Below are 15975 nucleotides of genomic sequence, written 5' to 3'. Positions count from 1 at the left end.
TACAGAGAAGGATATTCAGTAATTGGAGGGGGTACAGAGAAGGATATTCAGTAATTGGAGGGGGTACAGAGAAGGATATTCAGATATTGGAGAGGACACAGAGATAGATATTCAGTTATTGGAGGGGGTACAGAGAAGGATATTCAGTTATTGGAGGAGATACAGAGAAGGATATTCAGATATTGGAGGGGGTACAGAGATGGATATTCAGATATTGGAGGGGGTACAGAGAAGGATATTCAGTTATTGGAGGAGATACAGAGAAGGATATTCAGATATTGGAGGGGGTACAGAGATGGATATTCAGATATTGGAGAGGGCACAGAGATAGATATTCAGTTATTGGAGGGGGTACAGAGATGGATATGCAGTAATTGGAGGAGGGACAGAGATGGATATTCAGATATTGGAGGGGGTACAGAGAAGGATATTCAGATATTGCAGGGGGTACAGAGAAGGATATTCAGATATTGGAGGGGGTACAGAGAAGGATATTCAGATATTGGAGGGGGTACAGAGATGGATATTCAGTAATTGGAGGGGGTACAGAGATGGATATTCAGATATTGGAGGAGATACAGAGAAGGATATTCAGATATTGGAGGGGGTACAGAGATGGATATTCAGATATTGGAGGGGGTAGAGAGATGGATATTCAGATATTGGAGGAGATACAGAGAAGGATATTCAGATATTGGAGGGGGTACAGAGACGGATATTCAGATATTGGAGGAGATACAGAGAAGGATATTCAGATATTGGAAGAGATACAGAGACGGATATTCAGATATTGGAAGAGATACAGAGATGGATATTCAGCAATTGGAGGGGGTACAGAGAAGGATATTCAGTGATTGGAGGGGGTAGAGAGAAGGATATTCAGTGATTGGAGGGGGTAGAGAGAAGGATATTCAGTGATTGGAGGGGGAACAGAGAAGGATATTCAGTGATTGGAGGGGGTAGAGAGAAGGATATTCAGTGATTGGAGGGGGTAGAGAGAAGGATATTCAGTGATTGGAGGGGGAACAGAGAAGGATATTCAGTGATTGGAGGGGTACAGAGAAGGATATTCAGTGATTGGAGGGGGTAGAGAGAAGGATATTCAGTGATTGGAGGGGGTAGAGAGAAGGATATTCAGTGATTGGAGGGGGAACAGAGAAGGATATTCAGTGATTGGAGGGGGTAGAGAGAAGGATATTCAGTGATTGGAGGGGGTAGAGAGAAGGATATTCAGTGATTGGAGGGGGAACAGAGAAGGATATTCAGTGATTGGAGGGGTACAGAGAAGGATATTCAGTGATTGGAGGGGGTACAGAGAAGGATATTCAGTGATTGGAGGGGGAACAGAGAAGGATATTCAGTGATTGGAGGGGTACAGAGAAGGATATTCAGTGATTGGAGGGGGTACAGAGAAGGATATTCAGTGATTGGAGGGGTACAGAGAAGGATATTCAGTGATTGGAGGGGGTACAGAGAAGGATATTCAGTGATTGGAGGGGTACAGAGAAGGATGTTCAGTGATTGGAGGGGGTACAGAGAAGGATATTCAGTGATTGGAGGGGGAACAGAGAAGGATATTCAGTGATTGGAGGGGGTAGAGAGAAGGATATTCAGTGATTGGAGGGGGTAGAGAGAAGGATATTCAGTGATTGGAGGGGGTAGAGAGAAGGATATTCAGTGATTGGAGGGGGTAGAGAGAAGGATATTCAGTGATTGGAGGGGGTAGAGAGAAGGATATTCAGTGATTGGAGGGGGTACAGAGAAGGATATTCAGTGATTGGAGGGGGTAGAGAGAAGGATATTCAGTGATTGGAGGGGGTAGAGAGAAGGATATTCAGTGATTGGAGGGGGTAGAGAGAAGGATATTCAGTGATTGGAGGGGGTACAGAGAAGGATATTCAGTGATTGGAGGGGGAACAGAGAAGGATATTCAGTGATTGGAGGGGGAACAGAGAAGGATATTCAGTGATTGGAGGGGGTAGAGAGAAGGATATTCAGTGATTGGAGGGGGAACAGAGAAGGATATTCAGTGATTGGAGGGGGAACAGAGAAGGATATTCAGTGATTGGAGGGGGAACAGAGAAGGATATTCAGTGATTGGAGGGGGAACAGAGAAGGATATTCAGTGATTGGAGGGGGAACAGAGAAGGATATTCAGTGATTGGAGGGGGAACAGAGAAGGATATTCAGTGATTGGAGGGGGAACAGAGAAGGATATTCAGTGATTGGAGGGGGTACAGAGTAGGATATTCAGTGATTGGAGGGGGTACAGAGAAGGATATTCAGTGATTGGAGGGGGTAGAGAGAAGGATATTCAGTGATTGGAGGGGGAACAGAGAAGGATATTCAGTGATTGGAGGGGGTACAGAGAAGGATATTCAGTGATTGGAGGGGGTAGAGAGAAGGATATTCAGTGATTGGAGGGGGAACAGAGAAGGATATTCAGTGATTGGAGGGGGAACAGAGAAGGATATTCAGTGATTGGAGGGGGAACAGAGAAGGATATTCAGTGATTGGAGGGGGAACAGAGAAGGATATTCAGTGATTGGAGGGGGAACAGAGAAGGATATTCAGTGATTGGAGGGGGAACAGAGAAGGATATTCAGTGATTGGAGGGGGAACAGAGAAGGATATTCAGTGATTGGAGGGGGTACAGAGTAGGATATTCTGTAATTGGAGGAGGTGCAGAGAAGGATATTCAGTTATTGGAGTTGGTACAGAGATAGATATTCAGTTTTTGGAGGAGATACAGAGAAGGATATTCAGATATTGGAGGGGGAACACAGAAGAATATTCAGTGATTGGAGGGGTACAGAGAAGGATATTCAGTGATTGGAGGGGTACAGAGAAGGATATTCAGTGATTGGAGGGGGTAGAGAGAAGGATATTCAGTGATTGGAGGGGGAACAGAGAAGGATATTCAGTGATTGGAGGGGTACAGAGAAGGATATTCAGTGATTGGAGGGGGTAGAGAGAAGGATATTCAGTGATTGGAGGGGGTAGAGAGAAGGATATTCAGTGATTGGAGGGGGAACAGAGAAGGATATTCAGTGATTGGAGGGGGTAGAGAGAAGGATATTCAGTGATTGGAGGGGGTAGAGAGAAGGATATTCAGTGATTGGAGGGGGAACAGAGAAGGATATTCAGTGATTGGAGGGGTACAGAGAAGGATATTCAGTGATTGGAGGGGGTACAGAGAAGGATATTCAGTGATTGGAGGGGTACAGAGAAGGATGTTCAGTGATTGGAGGGGGTACAGAGAAGGATATTCAGTGATTGGAGGGGGAACAGAGAAGGATATTCAGTGATTGGAGGGGGTAGAGAGAAGGATATTCAGTGATTGGAGGGGGTAGAGAGAAGGATATTCAGTGATTGGAGGGGGTAGAGAGAAGGATATTCAGTGATTGGAGGGGGTAGAGAGAAGGATATTCAGTGATTGGAGGGGGTAGAGAGAAGGATATTCAGTGATTGGAGGGGGTACAGAGAAGGATATTCAGTGATTGGAGGGGGTAGAGAGAAGGATATTCAGTGATTGGAGGGGGTAGAGAGAAGGATATTCAGTGATTGGAGGGGGTAGAGAGAAGGATATTCAGTGATTGGAGGGGGTACAGAGAAGGATATTCAGTGATTGGAGGGGGAACAGAGAAGGATATTCAGTGATTGGAGGGGGAACAGAGAAGGATATTCAGTGATTGGAGGGGGTACAGAGAAGGATATTCAGTGATTGGAGGGGGTAGAGAGAAGGATATTCAGTGATTGGAGGGGGAACAGAGAAGGATATTCAGTGATTGGAGGGGGAACAGAGAAGGATATTCAGTGATTGGAGGGGGAACAGAGAAGGATATTCAGTGATTGGAGGGGGAACAGAGAAGGATATTCAGTGATTGGAGGGGGAACAGAGAAGGATATTCAGTGATTGGAGGGGGAACAGAGAAGGATATTCAGTGATTGGAGGGGGAACAGAGAAGGATATTCAGTGATTGGAGGGGGTACAGAGTAGGATATTCTGTAATTGGAGGAGGTGCAGAGAAGGATATTCAGTTATTGGAGTTGGTACAGAGATAGATATTCAGTTTTTGGAGGAGATACAGAGAAGGATATTCAGATATTGGAGGGGGAACACAGAAGAATATTCAGTTATTGGAGGGGTACAGAGAAAGATATTCAGTTATTGGAGTTGGTACAGAGATGGATATTCAGTTATTGGAGGGGGTGCAGAGATGGATATTCAGTTATTTGGTGGGGACACAGGGAAGGATATTCAGTCATTTGTGGGGGGACACAGGGAAGGATATTCAGTTATTGCGGCGGGGAGGGGGGGACACAGGGAAGGATATTCAGTCATTTGTGGGGGGACACAGGGAAGGATATTCAGTTATTGCGGCGGGGAGGGGGGGACACAGGGAAGGATATTCAGTCATTTGTGGGGGGACACAGGGAAGGATATTCAGTTATTGCGGCGGGGAGGGGGGGACACAGGGAAGGATATTCAGTTATTGCGGCGGGGGGGGGGGACACGGGGAAGGATATTCAGTTATTGCGGCGGGGGGGGGGACACGGGGAAGGATATTCAGTTATTGCGGCGGGGGGGGGGACACGGGGAAGGATATTCAGTTATTGCGGCGGGGGGGGGGACACGGGGAAGGATATTCAGTTATTGCGGCGGGGAGGGGGGGACACGGGGAAGGATATTCAGTTATTGCGGCGGGGGGAGGGGGGGACACAGGGAAGGATATTCAGTTATTGCGGCGGGGAGGGGGGGACACAGGGAAGGATATTCAGTTATTGCGGCGGGGAGGGGGGGGACACAGGGAAGGATATTCAGTTATTGCGGCGGGGGGACACAGGGAAGGATATTCAGTTATTGCGGCGGGGAGGGGGGGGACACGGGGAAGGATATTCAGTTATTGCGGCGGGGAGGGGGGGGACACAGGGAAGGATATTCAGTTATTGCGGCGGGGGGGGGGGACACGGGGAAGGATATTCAGTTATTGCGGCGGGGGGAGGGGGGGACACGGGGAAGGATATTCAGTTATTGCGGCGGGGGGGGGGACACGGGGAAGGATATTCAGTTATTGCGGCGGGGGGAGGGGGGGACACAGGGAAGGATATTCAGTTATTGCGGCGGGGAGGGGGGGACACAGGGAAGGATATTCAGTTATTGCGGCGGGGGGACACGGGGAAGGATATTCAGTTATTGCGGCGGGGAGGGGGGGACACAGGGAAGGATATTCAGTTATTGCGGCGGGGAGGGGGGGGACACAGGGAAGGATATTCAGTTATTGCGGCGGGGGGACACAGGGAAGGATATTCAGTTATTGCGGCGGGGAGGGGGGGGACACGGGGAAGGATATTCAGTTATTGCGGCGGGGAGGGGGGGGACACAGGGAAGGATATTCAGTTATTGCGGCGGGGGGGGGGGGGGGGACCACAGGGAAGGATATTCAGTTATTGCGGCGGGGGGGGGGGGGGGGACACAGGGAAGGATATTCAGTTATTGCGGCGGGGGGGGGGGGGGGGACACAGGGAAGGATATTCAGTCATTGCGGCGGGGGGAGGGGGGGGACACGGGGAAGGATATTCAGTTATTGCGGCGGGGAGGGGGGGGACACGGGGAAGGATATTCAGTTATTGCGGCGGGGGGACACGGGGAAGGATATTCAGTCATTGCGGCGGGGGGACACGGGGAAGGATATTCAGTTATTGCGGCGGGGGGACACGGGGAAGGATATTCAGTTATTGCGGCGGGGGGACACGGGGAAGGATATTCAGTCATTGCGGCGGGGGGGGGGGGGGGGACACGGGGAAGGATATTCAGTCATTGCGGCGGGGGGACACGGGGAAGGATATTCAGTCATTGCGGCGGGGGGGGGGGGGGGACACGGGGAAGGATATTCAGTCATTGCGGCGGGGGGGGGGGGGACACGGGGAAGGATATTCAGTCATTGCGGCGGGGAGGGGGGGGACACGGGGAAGGATATTCAGTCATTGCGGCGGGGAGGGGGGGACACGGGGAAGGATATTCAGTCATTGCGGCGGGGAGGGGGGGGACACGGGGAAGGATATTCAGTTATTGCGGCGGGGGGACACGGGGAAGGATATTCAGTTATTGCGGCGGGGGGACACGGGGAAGGATATTCAGTCATTGCGGCGGGGGGACACGGGGAAGGATATTCAGTCATTGCGGCGGGGGGACACGGGGAAGGATATTCAGTCATTGCGGCGGGGGGGACACGGGGAAGGATATTCAGTCATTGCGGCGGGGGGACACGGGGAAGGATATTCAGTCATTGCGGCGGGGGGGACACGGGGAAGGATATTCAGTCATTGCGGCGGGGGGACACGGGGAAGGATATTCAGTCATTGCGGCGGGGGGGACACGGGGAAGGATATTCAGTCATTGCGGCGGGGGGACACGGGGAAGGATATTCAGTTATTGCGGCGGGGAGGGGGGGACACAGGGAAGGATATTCAGTTATTGCGGCGGGGAGGGGGGGGACACAGGGAAGGATATTCAGTCATTGCGGCGGGGGGAGGGGGGGGACACAGGGAAGGATATTCAGTTATTGCGGCGGGGAGGGGGGGGACACGGGGAAGGATATTCAGTTATTGCGGCGGGGGGACACAGGGAAGGATATTCAGTCATTGCGGCGGGGGGGGGGGGGGGACACAGGGAAGGATATTCAGTCATTGCGGCGGGGGGAGGGGGGGGACACGGGGAAGGATATTCAGTTATTGCGGCGGGGAGGGGGGGGACACGGGGAAGGATATTCAGTTATTGCGGCGGGGGGACACGGGGAAGGATATTCAGTTATTGCGGCGGGGGGGGGGGGGGACACGGGGAAGGATATTCAGTTATTGCGGCGGGGGGACACGGGGAAGGATATTCAGTCATTGCGGCGGGGGGGGGGGGGGGACACGGGGAAGGATATTCAGTCATTGCGGCGGGGGGGGGGGGGACACGGGGAAGGATATTCAGTTATTGCGGCGGGGGGACACGGGGAAGGATATTCAGTTATTGCGGCGGGGGGACACGGGGAAGGATATTCAGTCATTGCGGCGGGGGGACACGGGGAAGGATATTCAGTTATTGCGGCGGGGAGGGGGGGACACGGGGAAGGATATTCAGTCATTGCGGCGGGGGGACACGGGGAAGGATATTCAGTTATTGCGGCGGGGGGACACGGGGAAGGATATTCAGTCATTGCGGCGGGGGGACACGGGGAAGGATATTCAGTCATTGCGGCGGGGGGACACGGGGAAGGATATTCAGTCATTGCGGCGGGGGGGACACGGGGAAGGATATTCAGTCATTGCGGCGGGGGGGACACGGGGAAGGATATTCAGTCATTGCGGCGGGGGGACACGGGGAAGGATATTCAGTCATTGCGGCGGGGGGGACACGGGGAAGGATATTCAGTTATTGCGGCGGGGGGACACGGGGAAGGATATTCAGTCATTGCGGCGGGGGGGACACGGGGAAGGATATTCAGTTATTGCGGCGGGGGGACACGGGGAAGGATATTCAGTTATTGCGGCGGGGGGACACGGGGAAGGATATTCAGTTATTGCGGCGGGGGGACACGGGGAAGGATATTCAGTCATTGCGGCGGGGGGGACACGGGGAAGGATATTCAGTTATTGCGGCGGGGGGACACGGGGAAGGATATTCAGTCATTGCGGCGGGGGGGACACGGGGAAGGATATTCAGTCATTGCGGCGGGGGGGACACAGGGAAGGATATTCAGTTGAGTGAAAGAAAATAGGTGGTGGACCATGAAACCTTAATAGGTTTCAAGAAGGAACTGGAGAGTGGTGAGAATGTGGAACTCACTACCACAAGGAGTAGTTGAGGCGAATAGTTTAGATGCATTTAAGGGGGAGCTAGATAAGTGCATGAAGGAGAAAGGAATAGAAGGATATGCTGATAGTTAGTTGAAGTAAGGTGGGAGGAGGCTCATATGGAGTACAAACACTGGCATGGACCTGTTGGGCCTAACGCTGGAGGAGGCCATTTAGCCTCTTGCGCCTGTTCTGCCATTCAGTTAGTTCATTGCTGTTCTGTATCTCAACTCCATTTACCCACCTTTCTCCATATGCCTTCATACCCTTACCCAACAAAAATCTATCGATCGCAGGCTTGAACATTTCAATTGTCCCCCAGCATCCACAGCCTTTTGGGGAAGAGAGTTCCAGATTTCCACCACCCTTTGTGAAATAGTGCTTCCTGACTTCATTCCTGAATGGCCTGGCTCTAATTTTAAGATTATGGCCCCTTGTTCTGGATTTCCCCACCAGAGGAAATAGTTTCTATCTACCCTATCGAATCCTTTATCATTCTAAACACCTCAATCAGATTACCTCCCAATCTTCTGTTCTCGAGGGAATACAAGACGAGTTTATGCAACCTGTCCTCATAATTTAACCTTCTAAGCCTCATTATCATTCTGGTGAATCTGCTCTGCACCCCCTCCAAGGCCAATATATCCTTCCTGAGGTGCGGTGTAGGGAATAGAAGGATATGTTGATGGGGTTATATGAAGAAGGGAGGGAGGAGGCTCGTGTGGAGCATGAACACTGGTATGGATCTGTTGGGCCGATTGGCCTGTTTCTCTGCTTTCATTCTAAGTAACATTACCGGTATTCCCTTGTACTGATCAATAAAGACCTTTCATTAAGGAAGAGTGCAGATATGGGACCGTTTCAATGGCGGATATACCTACCCATAGTTCCGTGCGCCCCGGCAACCGCTCTATTGGTCCAGGGTTAGCGACCGCGCATGCGCCGAGACTCTGTGGGACGGACGCCATTTGCAACGAATGAGAAGGAGGTCCGGCCGGGAGGTAAGAGGCCGAGAGCAGGGCCCAGGCGGCGGATTAAATATCAAGGGACCGGCCCGGGGAGTCTCGGCTCCTCAGGACCTTCCCGCCCTTTAAACCTGAAACTGCGGATACTGCCCGCCGGGACTCGTCACCCCTGGGGAGCGGGTCTGGGGTGAGACGGGACAAGGGGCAGGTCGGCGGGGGGAGAGAGAGAGGCGGGACTGGGGGGGTGGGGGGAGAGAGAGAGGCGGGACTGGGGGGGTGGGGGGAGAGAGAGAGGCGGGACTGGGGGGGTGGGGGGAGAGAGAGAGGCGGGACTGGGGGGAGAGAGAGAGGCGGGACTGGGGGGGTGGGGGGAGAGAGAGAGGCGGGACTGGGGGGGTGGGGGGAGAGAGAGAGGCGGGACTGGGGGGGTGGGGGGAGAGAGAGAGGCGGGACTGGGGGGGTGGGGGGAGAGAGAGAGGCGGGACTGGGGGGGTGGGGGGAGAGAGAGAGGCGGGACTGGGGGGGTGGGGGGAGAGAGAGAGGCGGGACTGGGGGGGTGGGGGGAGAGAGAGAGGCGGGACTGGGGGGGTGGGGGGAGAGAGAGAGGCGGGACTGGGGGGGTGGGGGGAGAGAGAGAGGCGGGACTGGGGGGGTGGGGGGAGAGAGAGAGGCGGGACTGGGGGGGTGGGGGGAGAGAGAGAGGCGGGACTGGGGGGGGGGGAAGAGAGAGGCGGGACTGGGGGGGGGGGAAGAGAGAGGCGGGACTGGGGGGGGGGGAAGAGAGAGGCGGGACTGGGGGGGGGGGAAGAGAGAGGCGGGACTGGGGGGGGGGGAAGAGAGAGGCGGGACTGGGGGGGGGGGAAGAGAGAGGCGGGACTGGGGGGGGGGGAAGAGAGAGGCGGGACTGGGGGGGGGGGGAAGAGAGAGGCGGGACTGGGGGGTGGCGGAAGAGAGAGGCGGGACTGGGGGGGGGGAAGAGAGAGGCGGGACTGGGGGGGGGGAAGAGAGAGGCGGGACTGGGGGGGGGGAAGAGAGAGGCGGGACTGGGGGGGGGGAAGAGAGAGGCGGGACTGGGGGGGGGGGAAGAGAGAGGCGGGACTGGGGGGGGGGGAAGAGAGAGGCGGGACTGGGGGGGGGGGAAGAGAGAGGCGGGACTGGGGGGGGGGGAAGAGAGAGGCGGGACTGGGGGGGGGGGAAGAGAGAGGCGGGACTGGGGGGGGGAAGAGAGAGGCGGGACTGGGGGGGGGAAGAGAGAGGCGGGACTGGGGGGGTGGGGGGGAGAGAGAGGCGGGACTGGGGGGGTGGGGGGGAGAGAGAGGCGGGACTGGGGGGGGGAGAGAGAGAGGCGGGACTGGGGGGGGAGAGAGAGAGGCGGGACTGGGGGGGTGGGGAGAGAGAGAGGCGGGACTGGGGGGGTGGGGAGAGAGAGAGGCGGGACTGGGGGGGTGGGGGGGGGAGAGAGAGGCGGGACTAGGGGGGGAGAGAGAGGCGGGACTAGGGGGGGAGAGAGAGGCGGGACTGGACTGGGGGGGGGGGAAAGAGAGAGAGAGGGGGGGGGGAAAGAGAGAGAGAGGGGGGGGGAAAGAGAGAGAGAGGGGGGGGGAAAGAGAGAGAGAGGGGGGGGGAAAGAGAGAGTGGGGGGGGGAAAGAGAGAGAGGGGGGGGGAAAGAGGGAGTGGGGGGGGGAGAGAGTAGGGGGGGGGGAGGAGAGTAGGGGGGGGGGGGGAGAGAGAGTGGGTGGGGGGGGAGAGAGGCGGGGGGGGGAGAGAGGCGGGTCGGGGGGGGAGGGGACTGGGTGGGGGGGGAGAGAGGCGGGTCTGGAGTGGAGGGGACTGGGTTGGGGGGGAGAGGCGGGACTGGGTTGGGGGGGAGAGGCGGGGGGGGGGGGAGAGGCGGGTCTGGGGTGGAGGGGACTGGGTCTGGGGTGGAGGGGACTGGGTTGGGGGGGAGAGGCGGGTCTGGGTTGGGGGGGGAGAGGCGGGTCTGGGGCGGGACTGGGTGGGGGGGGGAGAGGCAGGTCTGGGGTGGAGGGGACTGGGTCTGGGGTGGAGGGGACTGGGTCTGGGGTGGAGGGGACTGGGTCTGGGGTGGAGGGGACTGGGTTGGGGGGGAGAGGCGGGTCTGGGTTGGGGGGGAGAGGCGGGGGGGGGGGAGAGGCGGGTCTGGGTTGGGGGGGGAGAGGCGGGTCTGGGGCGGGACTGGGTGGGGGGGGGAGAGGCGGGTCTGGGGCGGGACTGGGTGGGGGGGGGAGAGGCGGGTCTGGGGTGGAGGGGACTGGGTGGGGGGGGGAGAGGCGGGTCTGGGGTGGAGGGGACTGGGTGGGGGGGGGAGAGGCGGGTCTGGGGTGGAGGGGACTGGGTTGGGGGGAGAGGCGGGTCTGGGGTGGAGGGGAGAGGGCGGGTCTGGGGCGGGTCTTGGGGGGGGGGGGAAGAGAGGCGGGTCTTGGGGGGGGGGGGAAGAGAGGCGGGTCTTGGGGGGGGGGGAAGAGAGGCGGGTCTTGGGGGGGGGGAAGAGAGGCGGGTCTTGGGGGGGGGGAAGAGAGGCGGGTCTTGGGGGGGGGGGAAGAGAGGCGGGTCTTGGGGGGGGGGGGGAAGAGAGGCGGGTCTTGGGGGGGGGGGAAGAGAGGCGGGTCTTGGGGGGGGGGGAAGAGAGGCGGGTCTTGGGGGGGGGGGGAAGAGAGGCGGGTCTTGGGGGGGGGGGAAGAGAGGCGGGTCTTGGGGGGGGGGGGGGAAGAGAGGCGGGTCTTGGGGGGGGGGGGGGGGAGAGAGGCGGGGGGGGGGAAGAGAGGCGGGTCTTGGGGGGGGGGGGAGAGAGGCGGGGGGGGGGAAGAGAGGCGGGTCTTGGGGGGGGGGAGAGAGGCGGGGGGGGGAAGAGAGGCGGGTCTTGGCGGGGGGGGGGGAAGAGAGGCGGGGGGGGGGGGAGAGAGGCGGGGGGGGGGGGAGAGAGGCGGGGGGGGGGGGGAGAGAGGCGGGGGGGGGGGAGAGAGGCGGGGGGGGGGGGAGAGAGAGGCGGGTCTGGGGTGGAGGGGACTGGGTGGGTCTGGGGTGGAGGGGACTGGGTGGGGGGGGAGAGAGGCGGGTCTGGAGTGGAGGGGACTGGGTGGGGGGGGAGACAGGCGGGTCTGGAGTGGAGGGGACTGGGTGGGGGGGGAGAGAGGCGGGTCTTGGGGGGTGGGGAAGAGAGGCGGGTCTTGGGGGGGGGGGGGAGAGAGGCGGGTCTTGGGGGGGGGGGGGGAAGAGAGGCGGGTCTTGGGGGGGTGGAAGAGAGGCGGGTCTTGGGGGGGGGGGAGAGAGGCGGGTCTTGGGGGGGGGGGGGAGAGAGGCGGGTCTTGGGGGGGGGGGGAAGAGAGGCGGGTCTTGGGGGGGGGGGGGGAAGAGAGGCGGGTCTTGGGGGGGGGGGGGAAGAGAGGCGGGTCTTGGGGGGGGGGGGGGAAGAGAGGCGGGTCTTGGGGGGGGGGGGAAGAGAGGCGGGTCTGTGGGGGGGGGAAGAGAGGCGGGTCTGTGGGGGGGGAAGAGAGGCGGGTCTGTGGGGGGGGAAGAGAGGCGGGTCTGGGGGGGGGGAGAGAGGCGGGTCTGGGGGGGGGGAAGAGAGGCGGGTCTGGGGGGGGGGGGAAGAGAGGCGGGTCTGGGGGGGGGGGGAAGAGAGGCGGGTCTGGGGGGGGGGGGGAAGAGAGGCGGGTCTGGGGTGGAGGGGACTGGGTGGGGGGGGAGAGAGGCGGGTCTTGGGGGGTGGGGAAGAGAGGCGGGTCTTGGGGGGGGGTAGAGAGGCGGGTCTTGGGGGGGGGGGAGAGAGGCGGGTCTTGGGGGGGGGGGGAAGAGAGGCGGGTCTTGGGGGGGGGGGGAAGAGAGGCGGGTCTTGGGGGGGGGAAGAGAGGCGGGTCTTGGGGGGGGGGGAAGAGAGGCGGGTCTTGGGGGGGGGGGAAGAGAGGCGGGTCTTGGGGGGGGGGGGGAAGAGAGGCGGGTCTTGGGGGGGGGGGGGGGAAGAGAGGCGGGTCTGTGGGGGGGAAGAGAGGCGGGTCTGTGGGGGGGGAAGAGAGGCGGGTCTGGGGGGGGGGGGAGAGAGGCGGGTCTGGGGGGGGGGGAAGAGAGGCGGGTCTGGGGGGGGGGGAAGAGAGGCGGGTCTGGGGGGGGGGAAGAGAGGCGGGTCGGGGGGGGGGGGAAGAGAGGCGGGTCGGGGGGGGGGGAAGAGAGGCGGGTCTGGGGGGGGGGGGGGAAGAGAGGCGGGTCTGGGGTGGAGGGGACTGGGTGGGGGGGGAGAGAGGCGGGTCTGGAGTGGAGGGGACTGGGTGGGGGGGGAGAGAGGCGGGTCTTGGGGGGGGGGGGGGGGGGAAGAGAGGCGGGTCTTGGGGGGGGGAAGAGAGGCGGGTCTTGGGGGGGGGGGGAAGAGAGGCGGGTCTTGGGGGGGGGGGGAAGAGAGGCGGGTCTTGGGGGGGGGGGAGGGGAAGAGAGGCGGGTCTTGGGGGGGGGGGAAGAGAGGCGGGTCTTGGGGGGGGGGGGGAGGAGAGGCGGGTCTGTGGGGGGGGAAGAGAGGCGGGTCTGGGGGGGGGGGGGGAGAGAGGCGGGTCTGGGGGGGGGGAGAGAGGCGGGTCTGGGGGGGGGGAAGAGAGGCGGGTCTGGGGGGGGGGAAGAGAGGCGGGTCTGGGGGGGGGGGAAGAGAGGCGGGTCTTGGGGGGGGGGGGGAAGAGAGGCGGGTCTGTGGGGGGGGAGGAGAGGCGGGTCTGGGGGGGGGGGGGAGAGGCGGGTCTGGGGGGGGGGGGGGAGAGAGGCGGGTCTGGGGGGGGGGAAGAGAGGCGGGTCTGGGGGGGGGGGAAGAGAGGCGGGTCTGGGGGGGGGGGGAAGAGAGGCGGGTCTGGGGGGGGGGGGGGGAAGAGAGGCGGGTCTGGGGGGAGGGGGAAGAGAGGCGGGTCTGGGGGGAGGGGGAAGAGAGGCGGGTCTGGGGGGGGGAAAGAGAGGCGGGTCTGGGGGGGGGAAAGAGAGGCGGGTCTGGGGGGGGGGGGGAGAGATGCGGGGGTGGAGGGGACTGGGTTGGGGTGGAGGGGACTGGGTTGGGGTGGAGGGGACTGGGTTGGGGTGGAGGGGACTGGGTTGGGGTGGAGGGGACTGGGTTGGGGTGGAGGGGACTGGGTTGGGGGGAGAGGCGGGTCTGGGGTGGAGGGGACTGGGTTGGGGGCGAGAGGCGGGTCTGGGGTGGAGGGGAGAGGGCGGGGGAGAGGTGGGTCTTGGGTGGGTGGGGAGAGGCGGGTCTGGGGTGGAGGGGAGAGGGCGGGGGAGAGGTGGGTCTTGGGTGGGTGGGGAGAGGCGGGTCTTGGGTGGGTGGGGAGAGGCGGGTCTGGGGCGGGACTGGGTGGGGGGGAGAGGCGGGTCTGGGGCGGGACTGGGTGGGGGGGAGAGGCGGGTCTGGGGTGGAGGGGACTGGGTTGGGGGGGAGAGGCGGGTCTGGGGTGGAGGGGACTGGGTTGGGGGGGAGAGGCGGGTCTGGGGTGGAGGGGACTGGGTTGGGGGGGAGAGGCGGGTCTGGGGTGGAGGGGACTGGGTTGGGGGGGAGAGGCGGGTCTGGGGTGGAGGGGACTGGGTTGGGGGGGAGAGGCGGGTCTGGGGTGGAGGGGAGAGGGCAGGTCTGGGGTGGGACTGGGCGGGCGGGGGGGCGGTGGGGAGAGAGGCGGGAGGGGGCGAGGCCGGGGAGGAGGGGGAAGGACGAGGCCGGGGGGGAGGGGGAAGGACGAGGCCGGGGGGGAGGGGGAAGGACGAGGCCGGGGGGGAGGGGGAAGGACGAGGCCGGGGGAGGACGGGGGGAGGGAGGGGAGAGGACGGAGGGAGGTTGGACGAGGCCGGCGAGGGAGGGACGAGGCCGGGGGTGAGGTGGGGAGGAGGGACGAGGCCGGGGGTGAGGTGGGGAGGGACGAGGCCGGGGTGGGATGGGGAGGAGGGACGAGGCTGGGGGGGGACGGGGTGGGGCGAGGGGAGAGGTGGGTGCGGTCAGGGGTGGAGGGGGAAAAGTGGGGCTGGAGGGGAGGATGAGAGGTAGGCGTGGTTAGTGGTGGCTGAGGTGGAGGGGAGAGGCTGGGATGGGCATTTGGGGGAGTGGTGGGCCGAGGTGAGGTGGGTGTGGTCTAGAGTGGGGGCGGGACTGGAGGAGGGAGAGGCGAGTCTGGGATGGGGAGGGAAGAGGAGCGGTTAGGCGGGGCTCGGGGGTGAGGTGGATGTGGTCTGGCATGGGAGGCGGGGCTGAGGTGTGGAGGGGCTGGAGTGGAGGGGGAGAGGGGCAAGAGGTGGGGTTGGGATGGGAGATGCTGGAGGGGGAGGAGAGGCGGGGCTGGAAGGTGAGAGGCGGATATGGTCTGTGGAGGGGGAGAGGCGGGGCAGGGAAGCTGGAGGTGGGGTAGATCCTGGGGGTTGGGGGAGGTGGCCGGGAGGTGGATCTGGTCCTGGGGGGTGGGGTGGGGTGGGGTGGGATGGGATGGGAGGTGGTGCTATCTGTGGGAGGAGGGGGACAGGGAGGTTGGTCTGGTTCTGGAGGGGTGGTGCTGGTCCTGGTGGGGATGGGAGGTGGGGCTGGTCCTGGTGGGGATGGGAGGTGGGGCTGGTCCTGGAGGGGATGGGAGGTGGGGCTGGTCTGTGGGAGGAGGGGGACGGGGAGGTGGGGCTGGTTCTGGAGGGGATGGGAGGTGGTGCTGGTCTGTGGGAGGAGGGGGATGGGGAGGTGGGGCTGGTCCTGGGGGGGATGGGAGGTGGTGCTGGTCTGTGGGAGGAGGGGAATGGGGAGGAGGGGGATGGGGAGGTGGGGCTGGTTCTGGGGGGGATGGGAGGTGGTGCTGGTCTGTGGGAGGAGGGGGATGGGGAGGTGGGGCTGGTCCTGGGGGGGATGGGAGGTGGGGCTGGTCCTGGGGGGGATGGGAGGTGGTGCTGGTCTGTGGGAGGAGGGAGATGGGGAGGTGGGGCTGGTCCTGGGGGGGATGGGAGGTGGTGCTGGTCTGTGGGAGGAGGGGGACGGGGAGGTGGGGCTGGTTCTGGAGGGGATGGGAGGTGGGGCTGGTTCTGGAGGGGATGGGAGGTGGTGCTGGTCTGTGGGAGGAGGGGGAACGGGGAGGTGGGTCTGGTTCTGGAGGGGATGGGAGGTGGTGCTGGTCTGTGGGTGGAGGGGGACGGGGAGGTGGGGCTGGTCCTGGGGGG

General features: G+C 61.8%; 1 protein-coding gene across 1 annotated transcript in view; it reads left to right on the top strand.

Annotated features, from left to right (window-relative positions):
- The first annotated feature begins 8785 nt into the window (after nucleotides 1–8785).
- The window catches only part of LOC137317951 (zinc finger protein 585A-like), a 51732-nt gene continuing 44542 nt past the window's right edge, over nucleotides 8786–15975 (top strand). The window contains exon 1 of the mRNA XM_067980946.1: nucleotides 8786–8843. The gene's annotated coding sequence lies outside the window, so the exon portion shown is untranslated. The remainder of the gene's footprint in view (nucleotides 8844–15975) is intronic.

This window comes from Heptranchias perlo, unplaced genomic scaffold (genome assembly GCF_035084215.1).
Source record: "Heptranchias perlo isolate sHepPer1 unplaced genomic scaffold, sHepPer1.hap1 HAP1_SCAFFOLD_64, whole genome shotgun sequence".
NCBI lineage: Eukaryota > Metazoa > Chordata > Chondrichthyes > Hexanchiformes > Hexanchidae > Heptranchias > Heptranchias perlo.
This window is presented reverse-complemented; position numbering and strand designations above follow the sequence as displayed.